The 12,423-nt window shown below is 34.4% G+C and overlaps 1 protein-coding gene across 2 annotated transcripts in view; it reads right to left on the bottom strand.

The window, feature by feature from the left end:
• Positions 1-12,423, bottom strand: part of CSMD3 (CUB and Sushi multiple domains 3) — a 1,219,369-nt gene that overhangs the window by 1,071,628 nt on the left and 135,318 nt on the right. The gene's annotated exons all lie outside the window — the stretch shown is intronic.

Here is a 12,423-nt window from a genome sequence, read left to right on the forward strand (position 1 = left end):
ATATAACAATTATAAACACAAATGAAACATCTAATTAAAAAATAGGAAAATATTTGAACACTTTATAAGATATATCAATAAGTGGTCAGTAAGCACATAGAAAAGTGATTAGTTATCACAGAGATATTGATTGACAATCTCAAATGTTATTGAAGATGTGGAACAATCAGTACTCTCATACAATGATGGTATAGTAAAAATGGGGCAAACACTTTGGAAACCTGTTTGGGAGTTTTGAAAATGATATTAAACATATATTTACCCAGTAATGTAACAATTTCCCAACTAGATATCTATCTAAGACAAATGAAAATGTATCCACAAAAAGACTTATGCATGAATGTTCATTGTAACTTTATGCAGAGTGTCCCAAAACTTAAATCAGTCCAAATGTTCATTAACAGGAAAATGAACAACTCATAAAATAAAATGTTACTCAGCAACAAAAAGGAACAAACAGTTGGCACACACATGTGGACAGATCTCAAAAACATTATGCTGTGTGAAAAAGACCAAAAAGGAAACAATATATATTGTAACATTAAATTTATATGAATATTTAGAAGGGGCAAAACTAATTCCTGAGGAAGTAAATTAGTAGAGTAGTTGGTTGTGAAGATAGACATTGACTAGAAAGAAACACTATAGTACTTTTTGGGGTTATGAAAATGTTTGTATACTAATAAAGGTGTGGGTTACATGAGTATATTTTGTCAAAACTTAATTTTCCCACTTAAGGTCTGAATATTGAGCTATAGAAAATGTATGCCTCAGTTTTAAAGTTTGAACTCTAATAACATACTTATTAAACAATTCAAAGTATATTTCAATGTTTTCTCCTTTAATCGACATCTAGAACAAGATGTGCATATATAAATGTGTACACTGAAAGTTTTTTTCCATTGATTTAGGGCTATTATCTGGACAGTTAAAGAACTGTTTAGAAAAAAATTAATTTTGATATACACGTAATTACATGTCATATTTTTGAAATTTCAAAAGTACTTTTTCTTTACAATTGCTTTTTCATTATTATTTTAATATGTAAACTTAGATTGTAAATTTGAAAATTCCAAATATAAAGTTTCATGATATGGTTCTGATTCATTTGAAGGTCTGAATTATTGAGCATGAAATTAGTCAGTGTTCATTTTTATATTGATATTCATCTCTTCCAGTTTGAAATTTAAACTCTAAATCACTAAGTGATATATAGTGGGAAAATATTCTTGAAATTTGGAGGAGATATGAAGGAACCAGAATATATTTTTTTCTAATGCCATTGGATATTAAAGGTAAAAGTCTTAGAAATCAACGACTAGCAAAAGAGGAAAAAAACCCTCATAACCCCATCACCATGAGATGACCACACTTGCCATTTTGTAATAAATCCTTCAGTTCACAAATACACAAAGGCACACAGACACAACATGTACAAGCTATCTTATATTATTATACATACTGTGTTGAAATCTATTTTTCACTCTAGACGGTAATATGTCATGAACATTTACCCCATCCATAAATTATTCTTTTTTTTTTTTTTTAACTTATTTATTTATTTTTTTGGGGGTACACCAGGTTCAATCATCCATTTTTATACACATATCCCCATCTTCCCTCCCTTCCTTGACGCCCCCTCCAAGCCCCCCCCACCCTCCCCGCCCCAGTCCTCAAAGGCATCTTCCATCCTCGAGTTGGACTCCCTTTGTTATACAACAACTTCCCACTGACTATTTTACAGTTGGTAGTTTATATATGTCTGTGTTACTCTCTCGCTTCGTCTCAGTTTCCCCTTCACCCCCGGCCCCCTCCCATACCTCGAGTTCTCCAGTCCATTCTCTGTATCTGCATCCTTGTTCTGGTCACTGAGTCCAACAGTACCATTTTTAGATTCCGTATATGTGAGTTAGCATACAATATTTGTCCTTCTCTTTCTGACTTACTTCACTCTGTATGACAGACTGTAGTTCTATCCACCTCATTACATATAGCTCCATCTCATCCCTTTTTATAGCTGAGTAATATTCCATTGTATATATATGCCACATCTTCTGTATCCATTCATTTGTTGATGGGCATTTAGGTTGCTTCCATGTTCTGGCTATTGTAAATAGTGCTGCAATAAACCTTATGGTACAAGTTTCTTTTGGGATTATGGTTTTCTTTGGGTATATGCCCAGTAGTGGGATTACTGGATCATATGGTAGTTCTATTTGTAGTTTTTGAAGGAACCTCCAAATTGTTTTCCATAGTGGCTGTACCAATTTACAGTCCCACCAACAGTGCAGGAGAGTTCCTTTTTCTCCACACCCTCTCCAACATTTGTTGTTTCCAGACTTTGTGATGATGGCCATTCTGACTGGTGTGAGGTGATACCTCATTGTGGCTTTGACTTGCATTTCTCTGATGATTAGTGATGTGGAGGATCTTTTCATGTGTTTGTTGGCCATCTGTATGTCTTCTTTGGAGAAATGTCTATTTAGGTCTTCTGCCCATTTGTGGATTGGGTTATTTGCTTTTTTGGTATGAAGCTTCATGAGCTGCTTGTATATTTTGGAGGTTAATCCTTTGTCCGTTTTTTCATAGGCAATTATTTTTTCCCACTCTGAGGGTTGCCTTTTAGTCTTGTTTATGGTTTCTTTTGCTGTGCAAAAGCTTTTAAGTTTCATGAGGTCCCATTTGTTTATTCTTGATTTTATTTCCATGATTCTAGGAGGTGGGTCAAAAAGGATGGCGCTTTGATGGATGTCATATAGTGTTCTGCCTATGTTTTCCTCTAGGAGTTTGATAGTGTCTGGCCTTACATGTAGGTCTTTAATCCATTTGGAGTTTACTTTTGTGTATGGTGTTAGGAAGTGTTCTAATTTCATTCTTTTGCATGTTGCTGCCCAGTTCTCCCAGCACCACTTATGGAAGAGGCTGTCTTCCATTGTATATTCTTGCCTCCTTTGTCAAAGATAAGGTGCCCATATGTGTTTGGGCTTACTTCTGAGTTCTCTATTCTATTCCATTGATCTTCCTTTCTATTTTTGTGCCAGTACCATACTGTCTTGATCACTATGGCCTTGTAGTATAGTTTGAAGTCAGGAAGCCTGATTCCACCAACTCCATTTTTCCTTCTCAAGATTGCTTTGGCTATTCGGGGTCTTTTGCGTTTCCATACAAATCGTAAGATTTCTTGCTCTAGTTCTGTGAAAAATGCCATTGGTAATTTGATCGGGATTGCATTGAATCTGTAAATTGCTTTGGGTAGTACAGACATTTTCACGATGTTGATTCTTCCAATCCAGGAACATGGTATGTCCCTCCATCTGTTTGTGTCGTCTTTGATTTCTTTCATCAATGTCTTAAAGTTTTCTGCATACAGATCTTTTGCCTCCTTAGGCAGGTTTATTCCTAGGTATTTGATTCTTTTGGTTGCAATGGTGAATGGGAGAGTTTCCTTAATTTCTCTTTCTGCTCTTCCGTTGTTCGTGTATAGGAATGCAAGAGATTTCTGTGCATTAATTTTGTATCCTGCTACTTTACTAAACTCATCAATGAGTGCTAGCAGTTTTCTGGTAGAGTCTTTAGGGTTTTCTATATATAATATCATGTCATCTGCAAAGAGTGACAATTTTACTTCTTCTTTTCCAATTTGGATTCCTTTGATTTCTTTTTCTTCTCTGATTGCTGTGGCTAACACTTCCAAAACTATGTTGAATAATAGTGGTGAGAGTGGACACCCTTGTCTTGTTCCTGTTTTTAGAGGGAATTCTTCCAGTTTTTCTCCATTGAGAACAATGTTGGCTTTTGGTTTTGCATATATGGCTTTTATTATGTTGAGGTAATTTCCTTCTATGCCCATTTTCTGGAGAGCTTTTATCATAAATGGATGTTGAACTTTGTCAAAAGCTTTTTCTGCATCTATTGAAATGATCATATGGTTTTTATCCTTCAATTTGTTGATATGATGTATCACGTTGATTGATTTGCGTATATTGAAGAATCCTTGCATCCCAGGGATAAACCCCACTTGATCATGGTGTATGATTTTTTTAATGCGCTGTTGGAGTCTGTTAGCTAGTATTTTGTTGAGGATTTTTGCATCTATATTCATCAGTGATATTGGTCTATAGTTTTCTTTTTTTGTGACATCTTTGCCTGGTTTTGGTATCAGGGTGATGGTGGCCTCGTAGAATGAGTTTGGGAGTGCTCCGCCTTCTGCAATATTTTGGAAGAGTTTGAGAAGGATAGGTGTTAACTCTTCTCGAAATGTTTGATAGAATTCGCCTGTGAACCCATCTGGTCCTGGGCTTTTGTGTGTTGGGAGATTTTTAATCACTGCCTCAATTTCTGTACTTGTGATTGGTCTGTTCATGGTTTCTATTTCTTCCTGGTTCAGTCTTGGAAGATTGTATTTTTCTAAGAATGTATCCATTTCTTCCAGGTTATCCAATTGATTGGCATATAGTTGCTTGTAGTAGTCTCTCATGATGTTTTGTATTTCTGAGGTGTCCGTTGTGACTTCTCCTTTTTCATTTCTAATTCTGTTGATTTGCATCTTCTCCCTTTTTTTCTTGATGAGTCTGGCTAATGGTTTATCAATTTTGTTAATCTTCTCAAAGAACCAGCTTTTAGTTTTATTTATTTTTCTTATGGTTTCTTTCCTTTCTTTTTCATTTATTTCTGCTCTGATCTTTATGATTTCTTTTCTTCTGCTCACTTTAGGGTTTCTTTGTTCTTCTTTCTCTAGTTGTTTTAGGTGTAAGGTTAGGTTGTTTATTCGATCATTTTCTTGTTTCTTAAGGTAGGACTGTATTGCTATAAACTTCCCCCTTAGAACTGCTTTTGCTGCATCCCATAGGTTTTGGGTTGTTGTGTTTTCATTGTCATTTGTTTCTAGATATTTTTTGATTTCCTCTTTGATTTCTTTAGTGATTCCTTGGATGTTTAAGAGTGAATTGTTTAGGCTCCATGTGTTTGTCTTTTTTGCAGTTTTTTTCCTGTAATTGATATCTAGTCTCATGGCATTGTGGTCTGAGAAGATGCTTGATATGATTTCAATTTTCTTGAATTTGCTGAGGTTTGATTTGTGACCCAAGATGTGATCTATCCTGGAAAATGTTCCGTGTGCACTTGAGAAGAACGTGTAGTCTGTCGTTTTTGGATGGAATGTCCTATAAATATCAATTAAGTCGAGATAGTCTAATGTGTCATTTAAAGCTTGTGTGTCTTTATTTATATTCTGTTTGGATGATCTGTCCATTGATGTAAGTGGGGTGTTCAAGTCTCCCACTATTATTGTGTTCCTGTCGATGTCCCCTTTTATAGCTGTTAGCATTTGCCTTATGTATTGAGGTGCTCCAATATTGGGGGCATAGATATTTACCATTGTGATATGTTCTTCTTGAATGGATCCCTTGATCATTATGTAGTGTCCTTCCTTGTCTCTTTTAATAGTCTTTACTTTCAAGTCTAATTTGTCTGATATGAGTATTGCTACTCCAGCTTTCTTTTGACTTCCATTTGCATGGAATATCTTTTTCCATCCCTTTACTTTCAGTCTATATGTATCCCTTGGTCTGAAGTGGGTTTCTTGTAGGCAGCATATAGAAGGGTCTTGTTTTTGTATCCATTCAGCCAGTCTGTGTCTTTTGGTTGGAGCATTTAATCCATTTACATTTAAAGTGATTATTGACATGTGTGTTCCAATGACCATTTTCTTAATTGTTTTGAGTTTGTATTTGTAGGTGTTTTCCTTTTCTTGTGTTTCCTACTTAGAGAAGTTCCTTTAGCACTTGTTGTAAGGCTGGTTTGGTGGTGCTGAATTCTCTTAACTTTTGCTTGTCTGGAAAGCTTTTGATTTCTCCCTCAAATCTGAATGAGATTCTTGCTGGGTAGAGTATTCTTGGCTGTAGGTTTCTCTCTTTCAGGACTTTCAGGATATCCTGCCATTCCCTTCTGGCCTGCAGAGTTTCTGTGGAAAGGTCAGCTGTTATCCTGATGGGTTTTCCCTTATATGTTGTTTGTTGCTTTTCTCTCGCTGCTTTTAATATTTTTTCTTTGTGTTTCATTGTCGTTAGTTTGATTAATATGTGTCTCGGTGTATTTCTCCTTGGGTTTATTTTGTATGGGACTCTCTGTGCTTCTTGGACTTGGTGAATTATTTCCTTTCCCATGTTGGGGAAGTTTTCCACTATAACCTCTTCAAATATTTTCTCAGACCCTTTCTTGTTTTCTTCTTCTTCTGGGATGCCTATAGTTCGAATGTTGGTACGCTTAATGTTATCAGTGACGTCTCTGAGACTGTCTTTTAATCTTTTTATTATTTTTTCTTTTTCCTGCTCTGTGGCAGTTATTTCCCCCATTTTATCTTCCAATTCACTTATTCGTTCTTCTGCCTCAGTCATTCTGCTGGTTATAGCATCTAGAGTATTTTTAATTTCAGTTATTTTGTTATCCATTGCTGTTTGTTTTTCTGAGTTCTTATGAACTGTTTCTTGTACTTTCTCTATTTTGTTATCGAGATTTTGTATCATTTTTACTATCATTACTCTAAATTCCTTTTCAGGCATTTTTCCTATTTCCTCCTCATTTATTTGGTCTTGTGGGTTTTTTTCTTGCTCCTTTGCCTGCATGGTGTTTCTTTGTTTCCTCATGGTTGTCCAAACTTTTGGGGTTGCTTGTCCTTGGGTTTTTTTGCGTTATTCTGTGACCAGCAGAGGTTCCTTTATTGTTTGTCTGTAAGCCTTGGTGTGTAGGGAGGGAGAGGGTACAACAGTGGCTCCTTCTCCTGGGAGGCAGTGAGCAGTGGCGCACTGATGTCTCAGTCAGGCTTGGAGGTGCCTGTTGCAGAGGGCGCCGGTGGCTCAGGCATAAACAGAAAGTCTTAGAGTTGGGCCTCTCTGGGGGTTTTTTTTCTTTTCTTTTTTTTTTTTTTTTTTTTTTTTCTCTCGGCAGCCTCCCTGCTGCTGGCGTTGCAAGGGGTTTTAATCTAGCCCCACCCGAGTGCCTGAGGGTACTTGTTATCCCTGAGCGCCTTAGGTGGCCCGCAGGGGGTCTCTCCACTGCCTGTTGCAGAGGCGCGGAAAGAGAGAGAGAGGCTATGCGCGTGGCTCCTCCCAGCCGCCAGTGAGCCTGCAGCCTCCAGCCGCCATCATGGCCGGGCAGCTCTCAGGAACGGGCACTCCTCTCCGCGGGCCTCCTCCCTCCTGTCCTCTCGGTCCGTCACCCTACCGGCAACAATGTTTCCCACACTGAACCAGCTCTCCTGCTCCCACACTCCCGCTCCTGGACCCTCCGTTCAGCCGCGGATTGATGTCTTGGTCCGGGAACGCTGAGCTGCGCTGCGGACCCTCCGAATGTTTCTCACTCCCTCCCGTCTGCCACAGCTCCGCCGCTTCACCCTCTTTGAGCCCTCGTAGATGCCTCCCTACCGGCTATGTCGGGCTCCCCGCAGTCCCATCCGGTGTCCAAGGCCGTCTGCTGGTGTTCAGCTGTTTCTCTGTGAGAATGACTGCGTCCTTCCGTGCATTCCCAATGCATCTGTGGGGAGGGATGCACTCCACGTCTCTCTACTTCGCCGCCATCTTTAATTCTCATCCATAAATTATTCTTATAAGACTTGTTTTCTAATTGCTGCATTTTCTCCTTTGCTTATTAATCAATCTCTATCTTTAAACATTCATGATTTTGCTACTTTAAACAAAACAGCAAAGAAAATCTGTATCTAATTTGAAGAGGCAGATATTTATGGAGTTTTACTTATGATAAATTCCTTTGATATCTAATACAATTATCTTTCAGAAATCATGCACAGACTGATATTCCCACTAGTCAGGTAGGAAAGTACCAAAATATTTTCACTGACAGTGTTTACAATTTTTCAGGTCTTAGACAATTTTCTGTTTGAAAAATATTACATGGTTACTTTCATATATTTTTTGAATCACTAGAAAGATTTATTTTTATTGGTTTCCTATTGTATATTAGTATTTTAACTTTTTTCTTTGTGAACTCACTGTTCATATTTTTATATATTTCTTTATATATGATTATAATTTTCATATGACTTTCTAAAAGTTATTTATATTAAGCACATCAAGCCTTTTTTGTTTCATATATGTATGTGTATATATATGTGTATTTATACAACATATATATACCAAATGATTTCCTCAGAAAATTCTTTAAATATTTATTTTGTTTGGAGTATATTTTGATCACAGAAAATGTTTTTATTCATGGAACCATATCTTATCTCTTTCTTTACATTTTTTGCCATGTTTTATAATGATAGGAAATATTTCTCATGTTTCTTTTAGTATCTTCTGTGATATAATTTTCTGCTTCTCTGAATTCATATAGAATGTATACCAAATGTCTTCTACTCTTATATCAACCAATACCACATTCTAATTATTGTTTTTTATTACACATTTTTATCTTGCAGTTTAAATTCTTTATTCTTATACTTAAATATTTTCCTGGCAATTTTATGTGAAAGTTTGACAAACTATACTTATTATTTTTTCAAGTAACCCAAAATACATTAGGAGTTTTGGATAATACTGTATTTTAATTTCAAAGAATGAGAACTTTATAAAATTTAGTTATTTAAACCATGAATATAGTGTGGATCTCCATTTTCCAACTTCATGCCTTTCAGCACTAGGTTACAATTTTTTTTATCATTTAGATTCTGTGTAATACTCATCAAATTTATATCAACACATTACTACTTTTGTTTCTATTTGCAATACAATATGCTTTCAATTTTTCCCATTCAGCTTTAAGGACATATGTAGGCTCAAAGTGAAGGGATGGACAAAGATATTCCATGGAAAATTTTAAATAAATTTATAAACATCAAATATAAATAAATAATTTCTAAAGTTGTAATTGAAAAAAAGAGGAGATAGTTATCATAAGGTCATAGTCATAGTGTATTGGTGGCCAAAACATAAATTTTATTTTCTTAAATTACATACCTCTTCTTTTTTTCAATTACAAAGAAATAATTTATTGAGAAAATTTAGCATTCTTAAAACTTAACTTTGTTTTTATTAGTAAAATGTGTGAATAAAATATTTTGATTCTATGACATATTCTGTCATTTGACTCATCCTCAGCCTTCTCCCTGACCCTTTTCATGACTGAGGTTAGAATGAAATGCTCTTTTTCCAGAATACTTTTCACCTAGGGATGGTGATAGAAGCTGTTGTCTAAATTAATGCTAACACTATCTGAATTAATTACAAAAGGAAAAAAAATAAAATATTTTATAATAGGAGAATAAGTAAATGAATGATGCTTATAGTAAGATAAATATCCATGAAATTTGATGCTTACAAAAATTCTAGTCACATGTGCAATATGGATATATGATTGCAAGAAGATTAAATATGAACATAAAATAGCATATATAGTATGATCCTAAATATACAAATATATCTGTCTCTGCTTCATGAGATTGAGTGATAGTTTTTTACCTTTTACTGTTACTTTCTTATTGAGAAAATACAATATTAGCATAAAAATGTAAACAAAGCTTACAATTCCTCTTTTTGCATCAAGTAGACCAAATTTGTTTTAAGCTAAAGATATAACTACAAAGGAATTCTCTAATGGTGCATTGTTGTAAGTATCAAATTCAGCCACGAATATCAATTTTTATTTAATAAATTAAAAAACTTAGAGGAAAACAAGCAGAATCATCACTAATTGGAGTTATAGAAAATAGTTTAAAAATAGGAAATTGTCATTACCAAACTCAATATACCTCTTATACAAGCAAGAATAAGACCTACAAATCATCTGTTCTGTGCTATTACAAGGCAAGTATAGCAAGCTGTTTTTAAAAAGTCTATTGGAGTTCACAGAAGGTAATAAAATATGAGTATCAATTTCTGAAAGATAGAGAACAGCAGACATACCATAAGGACATGTATCAAGTGAGGATGTGAGAGAAAGAAAAAGCAAGAAAACAGTGAGTCAAAGAGACAGACACAAAAATGACTCAAACTGCCAGGAGCAGATTAGGCTTCTGATCAAATAGCAGACTATGTACAAACAAAGTCTGGAAGGAGCTGTAGGTTACATACTGATTCTTTCCCCCTAGTCTTGCTAATTAAAATCAGCTCTATGATACTACCAATAGTATTTCTTTAAACATAAAGACCAATAGATATATTATACATCAACAATGACCAAAATGCTATAGAGAACACATTAGAGTTGAGTTCACAAAACAAATACCAAGAATAAACTTGTAATTTATCTTTCTGGTTATATCTTTATATGGTCTACTATACAGTTTTAAAAAAAATGTTTCTTATCTCATTCATTAAATTTTACTTAATATTGCTAAGAAAAATAGGCTTTAATCAATAAATATACCATGGATATGTGTATATTTTACGTATTTATATATATTATTTATTTGTTTGTTTTTTTATTACAAGCTTAAGCTCAGAGCTCAGACAGATCTGGGTTGCTATTATGATCCTGCCTCCGGCTACTCTGAATAGTGTTAACCTTGGGCAAGTAATGTAAGTCTCATTTTCCAAGTTGTAAAATGATGATAATAATGAGAATCTTTTCACATTATTTGAACAGGGGAGAAATTAAATATAACAAATACAAGGTACAGTGTCAGGTGCAGGGGAATCACTTAATAAATGCTTAAGGTTTGCATTATTGTGCCTTCATTACACTGTAATCCTCATAAAAGCTCTGTAAATTAAATGTTGTTATTCCCCATTTGCAAATTAGGAAAGAAAGAATGAGAATGATAAATTTATTTTCCCCATCTTACCATCTTTTAAATTCCCAGAGGCCACAATTGCTTAAAAAAGAAGAGTGGGGGTAAAATAAAAATGTGTTTTTCCAATTGTGAGAGGATCTAGAGAGGATAGATCCTTCTACAAACAATACTACCAGTGAATTGATAGAAACTACCAGATAACATTTGGATAACTTTATTTTTTTCTTCATATTTACACCAATTATATAGCATACATAGCTGATGTAAAGGAAATATAAAAAAGACTTTGTGCTTTTAGTTTTATATACATCAATTTAGCTGACTTGAAAGTCTAAGAAGCATCTTCCATTTACTTTCATGGCCTGTTCGGATGTGTACAGATGAAGGCAGATACCCACACCCACACACATGCACTAGTGCAGGCAAGCACACACACACATGCAGTGCTGTATGTTTTCTGTCTTGACTGAGTGCTGTCATTAACCAAAGACATGAAACTTTTAATGATATTGGCAATGATGATGAAATAGCAACATCGACATGTCTACCACACTGTATATTTTTGAAATGGATAGATATTAATAATTTAACAGTATAAAAGGAATTAGAAAATGAAGTTAGAACTCCTCAGTAAATAAATGTAGAGAAAAAAAAAAGAAAGAAAAATAGAACCTCACCTGTAATCAGTCTAGTGAACTTTTCTTTGTACCAGCATGTGGTTGGAAACAACCCAGATATTTTTAACTGTTGTTCTCACTGCAAACAGTTGAAATGTGTACTAAAAGGATTTTATATTCATGCAGCAGTTTCATATACATTATCTCATGAGATATTCTGAAGAGTATAGTAAAATGGACAGTATTTTCTTTATTATTACCTTCTTCCAGTTTAAATACAAACAGATGGTGTGGATTGCTCAAACAGCTAGTGAACAGCAAACCTAACACTATAATGCAAGTCTCATCTCCTGGTACAACATTTTCCCTACTATATTATATGTTTTCTTACTAAAAGTGGAAGATAATATATATCAAATTTTTATTTAAAATGGGAAAAATCAATGCAAAAGAATATGGAAGACTGATGATTATATAAAAACTTAATGTTGATAATCTGATTCCTGTAGATCAGGAAGGCAAGTACACAGTAACAGCTATTAGAAAAACTAACAGAATCACAGAATCATAACTCAAACATAGTCAAGTGTGTAAGAGTCTTTAATTCTTAAAAATTATCTGCTTAGAATATTTGGAATTAGAATTAAAAAAACAGTATACTATAGTTGAGGAAAAATATGCACACATTGGTAAAAATCTAGGACTAAATGAAATATGTAGTATCTGGCATTTTAAATTTGTTGGTTGAATTAGAGTCGATTTATATTTAAAAAGAGTTTTTGATAAGACAGCAAAAGTTATCATATGTCTAGATAAAAAAAAAATTCTGAAGAAACACTTAACAGTCAGGGTGCCAGCTAATTTTCCTATCTGTTTTATCACCTAACTTAAAAATAAATAATTTCATCTGCGTGGACAGAAACATGAATGTCTCAGTGATATAAGAAGGTCTACTCTTTTACATATTTAGACTTTATAAACCATATACATTGTCTAAATGTATCCTGCTATCATATAAATATTGCTTTTAAGTATTTTGCATATTGTTGTATATTA

The sequence above is a fragment of the Hippopotamus amphibius genome, chromosome 5, assembly GCF_030028045.1.
Source record: "Hippopotamus amphibius kiboko isolate mHipAmp2 chromosome 5, mHipAmp2.hap2, whole genome shotgun sequence".
NCBI lineage: Eukaryota > Metazoa > Chordata > Mammalia > Artiodactyla > Hippopotamidae > Hippopotamus > Hippopotamus amphibius.